Raw genomic sequence first — 16,334 nt, forward strand, 5'->3', positions numbered from 1 at the left:
TTAACCACCTCCGTCAACGTCAACCTAGGGTTCCGGTCAACTCGTTTATTCTCAAATCAATCTCACCCGTTAAATCGTAGATCCAACAGTCAACACCATCTCCGATCATGTTCGAATTTAACCTCTCAATTACCATTACTCAAACTCAAATCACTTAACCGAAACCCTAATTTCACCGTAAAAGCATCATCCGCTGTAATTCCGGCCAAACCGGATCCTCATTTGGCCGCCGTCGCAACGCACTCGCGACGCCGTCATCAAACGCCTCATCGAAACCCTAACTAACAAATCCGTACTCTCCGATCGCTACGGCACCGTACCGTCCGACGAAGCCGCCGGATTCGCTCGCAGCATCGAGGATGAGGCGTTTAACGCCGTTCCCGGTTCGGTTGCTGACGGTGATGACGGTGTTGAGATCCTGCAGGCGTACTCGAAGGAGATCAGTAAGAGAATGCTGGAGTTTGTCAAGTCTAGATCTGTTGCGGCGGTGAAGGACGGCGGTGAAGCCGCCGGTGACGGTGGTGTGAAGGTGGAGGAAAACTCAACTGTGGATGCCGTGCACCCTTAGGGTTTTGAATGGTTAGGGTTTTGTTATGTGTAATTGTTATTTGTTATGTTAATTGCACCCTTAGGGTTTTGAATTTGATGAATGTTTTATTATCGGTTATCGATTGTTCTAGATCTAGTATCGACAACCGTGCACAGAAGAGTGGGAGGTATGGTGATGAAGAAGAAGAAGAAGCAGCAGTGAAAATGAAGAAGAAGAAGAAGAAGTTGAAGTTGCAGGGTAGGCAAAAAGACCAATATGCCCTCACATGCACCTCACGTGAGGGCATTTAACTGAGTTTTTCTAACCCAGTTAGCGTAAAGGACATAACGTGTAGAAAAAAAAAGTTTAAAGTACACCGCCTGCAAGGAAACTTAGAAAAGGACACGAACCGTAATTTGGCTTTTTTTAAAGGACAAAATTTGTAATTCTGTCTAATTTTTTTAAAGACACTTTACAATTAAATTAACTATATATATATATATATATATTATCCTTATCTATCTCTCTCTCTCTCTCCATCACCATCTCCTCTAATCACCCACATCCACCACCACCATCACGCCGCCGCCAACACCACTATACCGGAAACACCATCATCTCCACCTCTCCAGCTAACCCCCCTCTTTAGATCTAGGGTTTCCTCTTCTCTCTCAAAACTATTCATCGCTTTTAATCTGCCTCCATCACCATATCCTCTAATCACCCACATCCACCACCACCACCATCACGTCGCCGCCAACACCACCATACCGGAAACACCATCATCTCCACCTCTCCAGCTAATCCCCCTATTCAGATATAGGGTTTCCTGTTCTCTCTCAAAACCATTAAACCCTTTTAATCTGCCGTCATGAATACCACCATCACCATGGTCTGGGGCGGAGAGTATGAGAGAGAGGCAATAGAGAAAGGCCGAACAGACCGGTAAGCGTGTAGGATCACGTTATAAGGGTCGTGTCGGAGCGGTCTCCTTGGCAAATAATTACCTATGTTTCAGATTGGGTGAAAATGATTTCAAATATCGGTAATTATAGAGGGAGAGAGAGATCGAGAGTGAGAGGGAGAGGGAATATAGGGGTTATTGTTGGAAGTCAGAGTCAGGGAGTCATCGTCGTAAAAAAAACGATCTAACCCTCTGTGATGCTCTCTCTCTCGATCTGCGATTTAGAACACCCCATTCAGATTTGAATTGATGGTGGTCGTTGGCCACCGCCGGAAATTCGTAGGGTGGCGGTGGTGATAATTGTTGCTGGTAGGTGACAATGGTGCGTGGGGGAGGAGATTGGCCAGGAAGACGGAGTTTTGGTGGGGAACAAAGTGGTGGGTGGTTCATTGAATTTAGGTTAAACGTTATTGATTTAGTATTAATATGTATTTTGTATTTATGTAAATATATTTAGTATTTAAGATATATCATATTTATGTATTTTTTTAATTACAAATTTAGTTTATTGTAATAGTCCTTGATGGGTAAAAGGACGAAAATGCCTTCATGTGCACTGCACATGGGCTTACTTAACTGAATAACTTAACGCCCGCTAGTGTAAATGACGAAAATCATAGCAAACATGCAAATAAAGGACTAAGAGTGAAGTTCATTTTGAAAAAGGACCCATTCCATAATTTTGCTAATTCAAAAGGACAAAATTTGTAACTTTTTCAAGTTGTAAATACATTTTGTCACAAACATGTTTTTAACTAATCATTGTAGCGTGTGCCTTTTTTTTTCATCCGTTTATGTTTTTACCATTTGTTTTAAACTAGTATTATACCCCGTGCGTTGCGTCAGACAGGTTGGTAAAACTTGGGCGATGATAAACACAAACTTTGTCGGTAGTGTTGAGGCGGTAAGTCGACGCATATTCGGTCGGTTTCGGTTAAGTGCGTTATAATACCGGAACTAAAAACCAAAAATAAAACAAAAACGTAGAGGTGGATCAATTGAGTGGTGTCTGTCGGTAACACTCGAGTGTTGGGAAGATCCGAGTATTGCCAATCCCGGAAGTTGAGACGACGAGTCTACGCAAATTCAGCTGATTTCTGTCACATTGGTTATGGTAACAAAATTAAAACAAAATGCAGCGAGACTACACAAATTCGGTTTCCGCTATGTTTGTCATGGTACCGGAAACTAAAAAAACAATATCCAAGGACCAATACGGTGTCGCCAAGTGACCAATCGGCAATTAGCGGCACCAAAGTTTATAATTATTATATATAATAATATTGACGAACGGACATAAATAGACACTTTTATTTTCTTAACAAATGAGCACACAAAGAAACCGCTTATTTAGTCTTTCCATTCACTCGTTTAATCACTTAAAGCTAAATAAACATACACCAAAATGACTCTTGAATAATGTCTGGTTCGTTTTAAGGCCTCTTCCCAAATATTAAATCACAAACGAAAATCATGGAAGAAAGCTTTTGCAAGTCAAACAAATCTGTGGGATTGATTCCACGGGAAAGTAAGATAGCTCAACGGTATTATGACCACGGAATCCACCAAAGACTTAACACCTCACATGGTCTCGATCAACAACATGGAGCAAGAGCCATGAAAGTACAAATGTTACTTGATCTCTATATTTTATTTTCTTGCAACTAATTAGCTATATTATTTATATTTATTCTTTTAAGGGTTAAAAATCATAAAGTTACAAGTGTTTATACTATCATTTAGCCTGCTTTTTTTTTTCTTTTACTATATGTATATCGTTAGCTGTACATAGTCTTGCTTTGTCTTGGCAATAAAATAGAAAAATAATAAATAGAATAGAGAAATAAAAATTGTTTTTCAAAATGGTTTTCTCATAATTTTTAAAGTGTGCATATTCTTTCTCTCAACGGTATTACTAGGGTTGTTTTATGTTATTTGTTTCTTATATTTATATATATTCTTTTGGATTTTAATTTATTTATTTTAAGAAAGTTAAAAATATATAAGGTTTGATGATGAAATGGTTTCAAAAATAAATGAGATGTTATAACTTGATTTAAAAGCTATCTTGGTTTAGTGAGAACAATGGTCTGTTTATTTTTTTACTATATTTTTTTTAGTTATAAATAATATATATTTTTTTAAATCAGATATCAATTTTTAGTATATCACTATTTTATAGGATTTTTTCATATCAAATATTTGATAAGATTAATTATTAATTTAATGAGATGTTGTAATCCGTTTAAGGGTTATCTGGGTTTAGTGAGACACATACCCGTGAATTTGGGTCAGATGCATTAGAAGTCGTTATTTACAAATAAAACAATCTGGTTGCTTGAGAGAATGTTGGTAGAATCATAGAGCTTTTAAAAGTTTCATTTTTATATATTTAAGATTTAAGATATAAGTTATTAGCAAGTAAATACACGGTTGATTTTAGTTAATTAGTTAAAAAATATATTATTTACTTTTTTTCTAAGATTAACTCATACCCTCACTAATTCTCCGTCTATTAATATACACTACTATCTATATGGAACTCGAACCCTAATTTATGATGAGAAATGCCTATTTTTTAAGAATAAACACATGCATTAAAATTTTTTTTTTCAGATTCATATAATCCTTACTTTGTAAGACTCAACTCGCATCAATAATAAAAATTAACACGTGATATGCTAATAAACTATCCCTGTCATCATACTACAAGAGTACAAGCAGTAGCCTAGAAGAAGATTGATAATTAATTAATTAATTTATAACAAAGACATAGAATGTACGTATTTAGTTTACGACTCAAACGTGGAAAGGCGGTCAATATTGAACTAATTCCAATGAAGATCTTTCATGCATTCCCGACCGACGCTACATTCTATGAATCAGGGGGAGGCCTTTCCACCCATAGAAAATATTATTATTGCAAAATTTCATTTCATTTCATTTCATTTCTAGAGAAAATTTCATTTCATAATTTTTGTTCTTAGGGATGGATGGGCATCTAACCGAAGCCTCCGAGCTAGCACGGGTTGAGCGAGCTCACTGCCTCCCCTTATTATTTAATTGCTTTTTTATACAATAAATAATATGATTGGGCGTTATTATGAATAAAGTCATACGATATTACGGACCTAGGGGTGGCAAATGGATTGGGTTGAAACGGATTAGGGTCAAAATGGGTTAGGGTCAGAATGGGCCAATTAAAAAGAGGGGTTGTTTTGGTTCGGGTCGGAACGGGTTAGGGTCAACAGGTTTCGGTCGAAACGGGTCAAAACGGGTTTCGGCTCGGTTCGTTTTTTTAACAAGGACAACATAGGAAACATTTATGTGTTTTTTATATTTTTTGTTTTGATTTATATTTTAAGTTATGATTTTTTTTATTTTTTTTGAGAGGTTTTTATCAAGATCCGAAATCCCTAAAAAAATTCAAAAAGAAAATAAAAATAAAAAATCATAACTCAATAAATCAAAAACAAAAAATGTAAAAAAAAACATAAATGTTTTCTACGTTGTCCTTGTTAAAAAAACGAGAAATTAGCCGAAACCAAAACAAAAAACCAAAAATGAAGCGAACTAATCGAAACCGAAAAAATCGATCAAAACGAAACTAAAAAACTAAAACTAGGGGTGGCAAATGTGACCCATGGGTTGAATGGGTTGTAATAAAATGTATATAATGGGTCAAACTAAAAAAAGAAAAGGATTGAAACAGGTCAAAACGGGCTGATATTTCTTGAGTTTTTTATGGAACGAGAAAAACGGAGGAAACATTTTAGTTTTTTTTACCTTTTTAGTTTTTGATTTATATTTCGAGTTATGATTTTTTAATTATTTTTTTGAATTTTTTAATGATGTGCTTTTGAAATGGGTCAAAATAGTTGAAATTTTAGAAACCCTCACTAAAATATTCATAAAAAATAATTAAAAAATCATATCTTGAAATATATATCAAAAACTAAAAAATTAAAAAGAACTAAAAGGTTTCTTCCATTTTTCCCGTTCCATAAAAAAAAACACCAACTTAAGAAATGTCAACCCGTTTTGACTCGTTTCCATCATTTTCTTTTTTTAGTTTGACCCATTATATATATTTTATATAACCCATTCAACCTATGGGTCACATTTGCCAACCCGAACTGAAACCGAACATAAATGAAACTGAAAAAACCCGACCAAAACGAAAAAAAAAAACCAAAAACGAATCCGAAATCTACCAAAAAGAAACAAAATTAGAAACCGAAACCCAACCCAAAAAACCGAAAACAAATCCGAAAGCGACCTAAAAGAAACAAAAGAAACCGAAACCTAACCCGTCTAGTGCGAAAACTCGTGTCGGCTCGAAACCTAATCCGAGCCAAAACCTAAACCGAACTCATTCCAATCCAAAACCCGTTTCGACCCAAACATGCTACTTTTTCTTAAGACACTAATCCACATCGATCAATTTTCTTAAATTTGTCGACCCATTTTGACCCGAAAATAAGAATGTGGAATTTTAAATGACCCATTTAGTTAAAATCTATGACTCAAATCAACCCATATAATTTTTAAAACAACCTAAATTAACACATGTAAAAATGGTTTGGGTCAAAATTAGAACCCCTGGACCCAAGCTAAACATAAATTTACTACTGATTTATTTAATTTATTGATTTTAATTATTTAACAACTTTATTGTTTGGTGGTGTCACATGCTTATTATAATTGGTTGGTGGTGTCACATGCTTATTATCGTGTGTTTAGGTGAACTTTTAAAACTTGCTTATTTGTTATTTGTTTGTTGAAAAGCAAAAGATGTTCGGCAAAGCTCCTCAAAAAGCTTCAAATTTGAGTTTTTCAAAAGTTACTTTTGCTTTTTAAAAGCAAATAAGCAAAAAAACAAGGCCCAATTACAAATTTTGTCCTTTAAAAAAAGCCAAATTACGGTTCGTGTCCTTTCCTTGCAGGCGGTGTCCTTTAAACTTTTTTTTTCTACACGTTATGTCCTTTACGCTAACTGGGTTAGAAAAACTCAGTTAAATGCCCTCACGTGAGACGCATGTGAGGGCATTTTTGTCTTTTTGCCTACCCTGCAACAACAACTTCTTCTTCTTCTGCTGTTTCTATACCTTCACTAACATCATCACCTGCCATCACCCTTCCTCAACCACCACCCAACCTTAACCATCACCTGCCACAATCGAATCTAGCACCACCCTCCCATCTCCGATTAACCACCACCGGTATGCATCGTGACCACCACTGATTCTGCCACCATCGTCGAAATCCATCTTAATTCCAACCACAACCATAGCCGGCCACTTCTGACTTCCGACGACAACTACCTACCACCACTGCTTCCGTTAACAACTTACGAGTAAGTCTAATTTTGGGATTTAAGGGTTACATGTTAATTTTGGGGAATTTTGGGGATTAATTTTGGGTCGGGTTTCTGTTTGGAAACCCTAGGTGACGGTGGTTGGTAGCGGCGGTGTTCTGGTGGCCGTGAAAACCCCAAATGATTCTGCCACCATCGTCGAAATCCATCTTAATTCCAACCACAACCATAGCCGGCCACTTCTGACTTCCGACGACAACTACCTACCACCACTGCTTCCGTTAACAACTTACGAGTAAGTCCAATTTGGGGATTTAAGGGTTACATGTTAATTTTGGGGAATTTTGGGGATTAATTTTGGGTCGGGTTTCTGTTTGGAAACCCTAGGTGACGGTGGTTGGTAGCTCCGGTGTTCTGGTGGCCGTGAATCAGTGGTGGTCACGATGCATACCGGTGGTGGTTAATCGGAGATGGGAGGGTGGTGCTAGATTCGATTGTGGCAGGTGATGGTTAAGGTTGGGTGGTGGTTGAGGAAGGGTGATGGCAGGTGATGATGTTAGTGAAGGTATAGAAACAGCAGAAGAAGAAGAAGTTGTTGTTGCAGGGTAGGCAAAAAGACAAAAATGCCCTCACATGCGTCTCACGTGAGGGCATTTAACTGAGTTTTTCTAACCCAGTTAGCGTAAAGGACATAACGTGTAGAAAAAAAAAGTTTAAAGGACACCGCCTGCAAGGAAACTTAGAAAAGGACACGAACCGATTTTTGGCTTTTTTTAAAGGACAAAATTTGTAATTCTGTCAAAAAACAATTCTAAAAGCTCACCCAAACACCCTCTAATTGGTTAAGGGCAACGTATGCAGCCCCTCCCACCCAAATCGAGTTATTCAAATATTATTTAATTCAAATTCAAATTGAAATTTAAAATTGTTTTTTAAATGCCAAAATTTGATTTCCGGTTAACCTGAATAACCGAACCTGAACGTAAGTACACCACAAACAACTTATGATGAATAACTTTATTAAGGCCTAAGGAATCTAGCTAATAGAGGGAGGGTAGCAAAGCTACCCTCGGATCCCTTATCCGACCCGTGGATCGTCAAAGACATCCGCCTCCCACAGATCCATCAACCAACCCACGGATCGCCAAAAGACATCCGCGCAGGGAACAAGTGGATTGGTAAAGCCATCCATAATCCAAAGACACTTCGTGGAATTCCATTATAACCCGCGGACGGTCACACGAACATCCGCGGAAGGAATCCACAAATAACTCAAGGGACTCATCATATGCATGATCCCTACGTGATATGGAAGGGCAGTTGTAACAAACTACTTCTAGAAGATTCCCTCAAAACCTCCTGATAGCGACATCGGCCAATGGAAAGAAGACACATGGACACGTAATAATCATCCCACGACGTGCACAGATAATGGCTACACCATAAACGGGTCCAGGCTGTCACATCCAATAAAGGCCTGACACGTGTCCATTCAGGCAGAAAAGGAATAACTTGATAGTGCCAACTCCACCAATCACCTTCCCTCCACCTTCGGCTATAAATATGAAGATCATCTCTTCAAGGTATTCATTCACACTCTCACGCCTTACGTAATATACCAGTACTCGTATTATTTCCGATTAAGATACAGTACTGATTCTCACGCCGGAGGGTGGTTACTGGAACTCTGTCTTTCCCATAACGAGATTCAACAGTGTTCTGTTTTGCAGGCACTAGCTTGGATCTGTCTCATAACGCTTCAGTATACTCACATCTGGGGAAATACCCGATCGGACTATCCAGTGCGGTTTAGTGTTTCTTCATTGGCGTCATCCGGTTTCAGCTAGATACACGGTTTTTACGGTTTTTTCGATTCACTGTGATTTGAAGATGAGTCAGAACCAACAGCCATCTGCTGCTTCGATGAGGTCCCGTCGTACTAAAATTCTGGACGACCCAGTCCACGAAGGACAGGTGTCGGATGACCTTCGCCAGAGCACTAGAACTCCCGGCTTCGAAAATAGAACCAGAGAAGTTCCTAGGTTTGAAGACTTTGCACCTCGTAGGAACACTAGAACCCCGGCCCGGGAAGACCGGCCAGAGGAGTTCCCGAGGCATAGAGTCACTGAGATCCAATGAACCACTCAAACTCCAGCTCTGGAAGACGGAGCCGGAGAATTTCCAAGATTCGACGGGGACGAAACGAGAACTTATCAGGCCAGATCTGGTAAAAGCATTCTCACCCTTGAAGAGTGGTATCAGCAAGAGAAACACCGGCTAAAAGAGGAGTATGAGCGAAGAGTGAGGCGAGATCAGGTCCAAGCCAGGACGCTGACGTACGACTCGCCATCTTCGTCTCCACCACCGGTACTCCGACGCATGCAAGATCTAGAGTTGGAAGACAACTCTCGATCAGCTGGTCGGTCACTGGCAAAGAGCCGCGAAAGAAGTTACCACACTCAGCGTACCCTATCCCACAGAACTCCTTGGGATACTCGACAGAAAGAAACATTTCAAGAGGAAGATTACGCGAGTGATGGTAGTTGGGACTACAGCAGGGAAACCTCCAGTCGTCCCAAGCCATTAGTCAAACATGCCGAATACTTCAGCAATGCGGAAGAAGATTTCACCAAGAAATACCGTCCCGTTGTGTTTGCGGAAAAGTCAAAATTCATCCCGCGAATTGCAACCGCTCCTTTCCCAACTGAATTTCACAGCAGTCGGGGGAGTGAGCAGATGGACACTGCGCTATTGGCGTCACATGTTCGTATTGACACTAACAGGATCAGCTAGAGAGTGGTTTGAGAAGTTACCGGACAGTCAGATTAAGAGCTAGGATGACTTAGTAGCAAAGTTTTCACAGCATTTCAGTCAACAACGTAAGCACACTCGGGATGCGTCAGAGATCCTGAGTGTTATCCGCCGAGACAATGAATCATTGGAAAGCTTTATCACTAGATTCAATAACGAGAGTTTGAATATTGGTTGAATCAGTGAAGACATGCTATGAGGAGCATTCCGGGTAAACGCAAGGAGTCCTGAAATGGTCAGATGTTTGACAGGTCGGGACGGAATGCCCCAGACCTGGGACGCGATCATGTCCGCAGCCAAGGTCTTCGCAGCTACAGAAAAATTGTTAGGGCGAGAGGCACCCAAGCAACACACAAGGAATGAATTGCGGAACACTCAGGCAAAGAAAGAAGAGAAGGGTTCAATCTGGTATAGAATTCAGCCCCCGGAAAGCTCTTCCAAACAATTTGATGCCAGGTCACTGATCGGGCAAAAACAAAAAGATAGAGCAGCAGGCAAGTCCGACCAACAACATTGGACACCCTTGAAGAAGACCCCGTCTGAAATCTTAACAATAGAGAACATCAAATTCAGGAAGCCCCAACCACTGAACAAGCGGGTGAACTTGAATCCGAACAAGCACTGCATGTTCCATGAAGATATTGGACACGACGCAGATGAGTGCATAAGCCTGAAAAATGAGATCGAGTCCGCCATAAAATCTGGAAAACTGGACCACATACTAAAAAACGTGTGACAGGGTCCACGGAAGAACGTAGCTCCCGCGGAAAAAGGTCCCCCATGAAAGCAGATCAAAGATTTAAACATGCACATGATCCAAGGGGGACCCCCTCAGAAGTCCAAGCGGATGGAGGTGGATAAAGATGAGTGGAAAAGCGAGCCCGTAATTTTTCCAAGAATGAAAGGACGACCGTGCATGAAGCAACCCCTCATTGTGACAGTGATGCTAGACTGTCGCTATCTAGTCAAAAACAATTAATTCAGGGTCCTAATCACCTAAGCAAGCTAGGGTAAGTAGGGTGTCGAACACGAGGAGTATGTGGTCAGTGTGAAGTGAAATTAATTCCTAGCATTATGAAGTAATTCAAGTAAAATGCTGATCACACTAGCAAACGGTTTGGTTTTATAGTAAACGAACAAATAATCAAGTATTCAATCAATCAAACAAAGCAAATCACACCCGAGAATTCAAGTAATCAAACTAACTAGCAAACTAATGCACATAACAGATAAACTATCTTGTGTCAACTACAGACTGACTAACCGGTTAAACTTTAGGCATCCAAGCTCGCTAACACACGACACTGTTTATCAAAAGGTCCCTGCCAGTGTGACTCAACTAAGGGCAAACGTATGCTTTCTCACAATTAACAGGTCAAAACAATCCTATAAGCAATTATCATAGCAACTGGCACACTAATCGTTCTGATCGAAATAAACCTAAACTGACGTTGTGCACAATAATACTAGACATCAATACTCATAGATTAACATCAAGATAATTACAATCAATCGTTCTAGTACATGAGAAAATAACTGAAAGATTACAAACTATACATCCCGGGTATGACTCGAAGGGTCTAGCCGCGTCTCGGCATCTCTCGGTCTTCGGTTATGATGTTATAGAACATGTAGATGGCCTTGAGATGAATGGAAGTGATGGTAGGTTGCTCTCCTTCTCTAAAAAAACTCTGGAAACTGAATAATATCCATTAGGATCGTCAAAACATGTTTTAAACAAAAACCCTAACTTTCCCGTCTATGGGGACCGTCGCGTAGCGCGATGGTCTAGGAAACGAGATGGTCCAAGATAACTTCATATTTGGATTCCTCTCGTCCCAGAAACCAAAAATTCATATATTATGGGTCCCGTAACTCATTTTCTAGCCCAGGATATGCTCGTTTTACTTCCTGATCTCCTTTTGTGAACCCATCTTGTTCAGTTTAGCATCGGCTTTAGGTTTCTCATCCAAACTCCTCCCGAATCCTTCTAACACTTCCTAAGACTTCAATTTATGCTCTGGTATTCCCGAGATATCATTCCATGCTCGTACACATCTCCAATTTAGCATCTTTAACGATCAATGACCTGAAATACTAAAGCACGTATGAAGTACCAAAGTTCTAACAATATACTAAACAAAACTACATAATTAACACACTAATATATATATATAAAATACCCGAACATCACATCCCCACACTTATCTTTTGCTTTCCCTCAAGCAAAACTATAAAGCAAACATCAACCTCCATCATAGGTATATCAATTATCACCATTAATACTAGAAAGGTTTAAGGTCATACCCAGTTTCCCAGACTGACACTTTCTAGATTAACAACCCACAAATAAAGTTAATGTTACAATAAAACTCTAGAATCGCCCAGACAAGTGTACTTTGTTTCCTGTTAGGGCATACATGTTCACACCCCTCACACTATCAACACTCCTCTCGGTTTAATATCTGGACTAGCAAAAGATGTGCTAGTATATGTCTCTGCCCTCAAAATACCTAATATGAGTTACAACTTAATACGCTTGCAGGTCAGTCTTATCTCCACCCATTAACCACCGGTTGCATAAAGACTCGGACTAAGGTTTTGCTGAGGCTTAGGTTCGGGTGCGGATTGGGCTTATTTAGTGACTCAGGTGGATGAAACCCAGATAAACAAACCAATATACAGACTCACGAATACAAACGAACTAAATACACAATCAACCGCTATTTACATACTCAACTGCTAAACAGATAACTTCTTTTTGTCTTTTTGCTGATTATTCAATTTTTTTTAGACATCAATAACTGATATAACTGATAATTACAACTCAGAACTTTACAACTTTACAACTCGGATACAACTCGATAACGAATTGGATTTCATCACACTAGTTAATATAAAATAAAGGCCAAGGCTAAAATGGTGTGTAATGTTCAGTTTAGCAAACGAAAAAGGATAAGGTCCAAACGGGCTCCTAGAGGATAATGTCGGGTAAGGAATTTATTTAGTGAGGAAAATACGTACGGAACGGGTTTTCTAAAGTCCTAATCTCCATACAGGTGGTGGTATTAAGATTTCGAAAAGCATGTGACAAGCAAGTTCTAATTCTGTAAAACATACTGGTTTCCCTCAGTCAATGCCAAGACATGTTTTTTCTATCTATTATATAATATGTGTATTAAGTATAGGGGCTAATCTCACAATATGTTTGGAAATAAAGGCTTCCGATATGAAACATGTATACCCGTCCCATTGACTCGTTATCCCCGCCTAAACGATTCCATTTTCAACTTCTCATTTTAAAAACATTTGTCAGGAAAACTATCGAGAAGTTGAAAAACCAACCATGACCAAAAACCTTTAACTTGGCATTAATAGCAATAATTAACAGTTAACAACTTTGGTTTCTGAACACTCTTCGAGGTACTATTGGGCTAAAACTTTTCAATTTTCTCCCATCCCCACACTTGAGGTTGACATTGTCCTCAATGTTAAAATTTTAAAACAAATAACGAACATTTGAGGGACGGGTTGAAATTGAATGTTTAACAATTTAAAAATCGGGCTCTAATGTGATAGTTCTAACACAAAATCTACAATTACACTCTCAACACGTAAACTAAAATAACAAAATAGATTATGAAACTAAAATCACCTGATATGACTGATAAGACAATACTAAAAAATGGCTCGCAAACCCTCGTGAAAACTCGTCTTCTCCAAAGACTAAAACTGAATCTACAAAATCTCAAAACGTGTAGAAGCAAGCTTCTCACCGTGTGTAAGACATAGGTCTTTTAAGAATTTTGCAAAAAATGAAGTGGTAGTTCATTTTATTAAAAATTATTACCGAGCCAAATTAGTTAAGTTTCATAATAATTTTGTTAAATGAGTTAAAATGTTAAAAGACCTAACTCACTTTCGTAGGAATCACGGTTGCATTTAGCGTATGCAACAAGCCCTTTAAACCCCCCGGTAGCCCGGTTGGACGAGTGAGGTCTCGTGAGAGTTTATAGTGAACTACACCCACAAAGTTCCAATACAACAAAATATGCACGTACCTGGATTAACCACAACAAAAAAGAACACAAAAGCACTTTAGGTAGCTTAACTGAAACCTCGTTTTCTGACATAACTTTACCGCACACATCAAAATCCCAACTTTTTCCTTGTGGTATCTCCACACTTAGCTTTTGCTATGATGGTACGCTTGAAATACAATTAGTAAAAAAAATGCAAACTAAAAATATACAAAATGTACAATTACCACCGTGTTGACAATTTTTTTGGCATTCAAGGTGGGCGGCTGACCCGTTCCCGTGCAGCCGTTTCATTACTTGCACGGTCCTCCTCAAGAGGTTGCTTCCAACTTTTTGACACACCATAATCCGGCCCAAACCTTGCCAACCTCCATTTCGCATCACATTCAGGTGGTTTCTTTACCTCTTTCATTTTCTTCTTCTTTCCCTTTCTTGTTGTTACTTCCTCACCATCTCTAACTCCATGCAATATCTCATTATGTTCTTTCACCTCCATGCTACCCTTCAGCTCATTCCTGTCAATCACAAAACATTTCTCTTGTGTGTGATCCTTGCTCAAGGATTCACACTTGTCAATAAAAGGGTTAGTAGCATTTTCAAATAATAATAACCGCTTATCACGGTTCCCACATTTAATTCCCAAAACTCCCGTAGCACAATCAATTACCGCATATGTTGTGGCAAGGAATGGCCTACCCAGTATGACTTCAGATTGTTTAATATTCCTTTTCGCATAATCAAGTACAAGGAAGTCAACTGGGTAGCTAAATCCATCCACCTGCACCATTACATTAGTAACCATGCCCCGAGGGAGTGTATGAGTTTGATCCGCCAACACCACGGTGGTGTTTACACTTTCTAACGGGCCGAACTCATACTGATCATATAAACTTCCAGGCATGACACTAACATATGCTCTAAGATCTAGAAGTGCCAGATCAGTTTTAAACTCCCCAATTTGAATTGATAAAAATGACACTCCCGGGTCTTGGAGTTTACTTGAGGTGGTATTATCCTCCACCTCCTCATCTTTGCTCTTGGTCGAATTTACCATTTAAACATTTTTCACAAGTACAATTTTCACAAAAAGACATTTCATTCGTTTTTAGTTTCGATTCATTTTGGAAAATTGTTTTATTTTGACCAACAAAATCATTCTCATCACTAAACTCTTTCACCACCCCCTCAACAAACTGTGGTGAATCAACTTCAACACTAGTAATTTCAAAATGAAATAAAAGACTTACCGCATTGATGTGCACATTGTTTCCTTTTTTTGAACTTGAACTGAAGTGTTGCGGGTTTACTGTGGTATCGCTCGGTAACTGACCCACGTTTTTCTGTAATCTCGCCACATCTGCTGCGAGTTGACCTTCTGAGTCTCTTTCTGATTATCTGTCACCAACTTCAACAACGTATCTAACTTCGAATGTACCGACTCATCTGAATTATTGTTATTCTGGTCCTGATTCTGATTAACCAATGAACTGTTACCCCGGTAACCATCTCTGTTATACTCCGGACTGCTATTCTGATTGTATAAACCCTGCTGATAACTGCCCTGGCGGTAGCTGTTCTGCTGTCAGTTCTGACTAAACCCCTGAAAGTTCGGGTTCGACTGACTCGACGAGTTCCCGTATTTGAAATTCGGGTGATTCCTTCGGCCCGGGTGATAAGTGTTCAAATTGAACCCTTGGCCCTTGGAATCCCCGTACGCGTAACTGACTATACTCGTCATCATCAAACCCGGGGCAATCTTCAACCTTATGCCTCAACTCCCCACAATCTGAACAAACCGAGAATTTCACCCCGACTTTACCAACCTCTTTCTTTTTCTCTTTTCGATAACCCGCAAGTTCTCGTTCTAACTCAGCAATTCTCTCTGACTCGCTCGTGGCTGATTTAACCGACCGGGTAGCTCCGTGTTTTTGTCTTCGATCTGCAGCTTCCTCTGACTTGGAATCTTCACACATAAACTCCAAAAACTCCCAGTCATCTTCCTCGGGTTGATTCAACAACTGACTGTTACAAGAGGCTTTCAAATGTTTTCTGTCTTCATACGTCAACCCGTCTACAAAATACTTAACCAGTTCCCACAACTCAATCTGATGGTGCGGGCACTTCCTAATCATTTCCTTGTAACAAGTAAAGGCCTCGTGAAACAACTCACCCGGTAACTGTGAAAAGTGTCTAATCTCCATTCGGGCCTCGATGGTCTTCGACTGTGAATAATACTCGTTAAGGAAAACTTGTTGCATATCACCCCAGTTCTCAATACTGTGCATCGGTAGCGAGTTGAACCAGTGTTTGGCTTTGTCTTTTAGTGAAAACTGGAACAACCGCAACCGAACCTCATCCTGATCATACGTACCGTCACCGATAGACCCGCAAATAGCTGAAAAATTTGATAAATGTGAATACGAGTCTTTAGATCCCAGTCCGTGAAAGTGGGGAACTATGTTGATGTAGGACGGACGAGATTTAAATGTCGGTTGTCCCTGTACGTGAACCTTTGGGACAAACGGTGAGGCACCATCTGAGATAGCCGGTCTAAACCCACTGTGTACACCCCGAACCGGAGGCCCAAAATTCCTTCGTCTGGCCCTCAGTTCGTCAAAACCTCCCCGGTTAACATGAATCGGATGTCTTCATTCCTCCAGATATCTTCCAACA

This window comes from Bidens hawaiensis, unplaced genomic scaffold, assembly GCF_021521415.1.
Source record: "Bidens hawaiensis isolate Kalapana, Puna unplaced genomic scaffold, B.hawaiensis_p1.1 tig00012786_1, whole genome shotgun sequence".
Classification (NCBI taxonomy): domain Eukaryota; kingdom Viridiplantae; phylum Streptophyta; class Magnoliopsida; order Asterales; family Asteraceae; genus Bidens; species Bidens hawaiensis.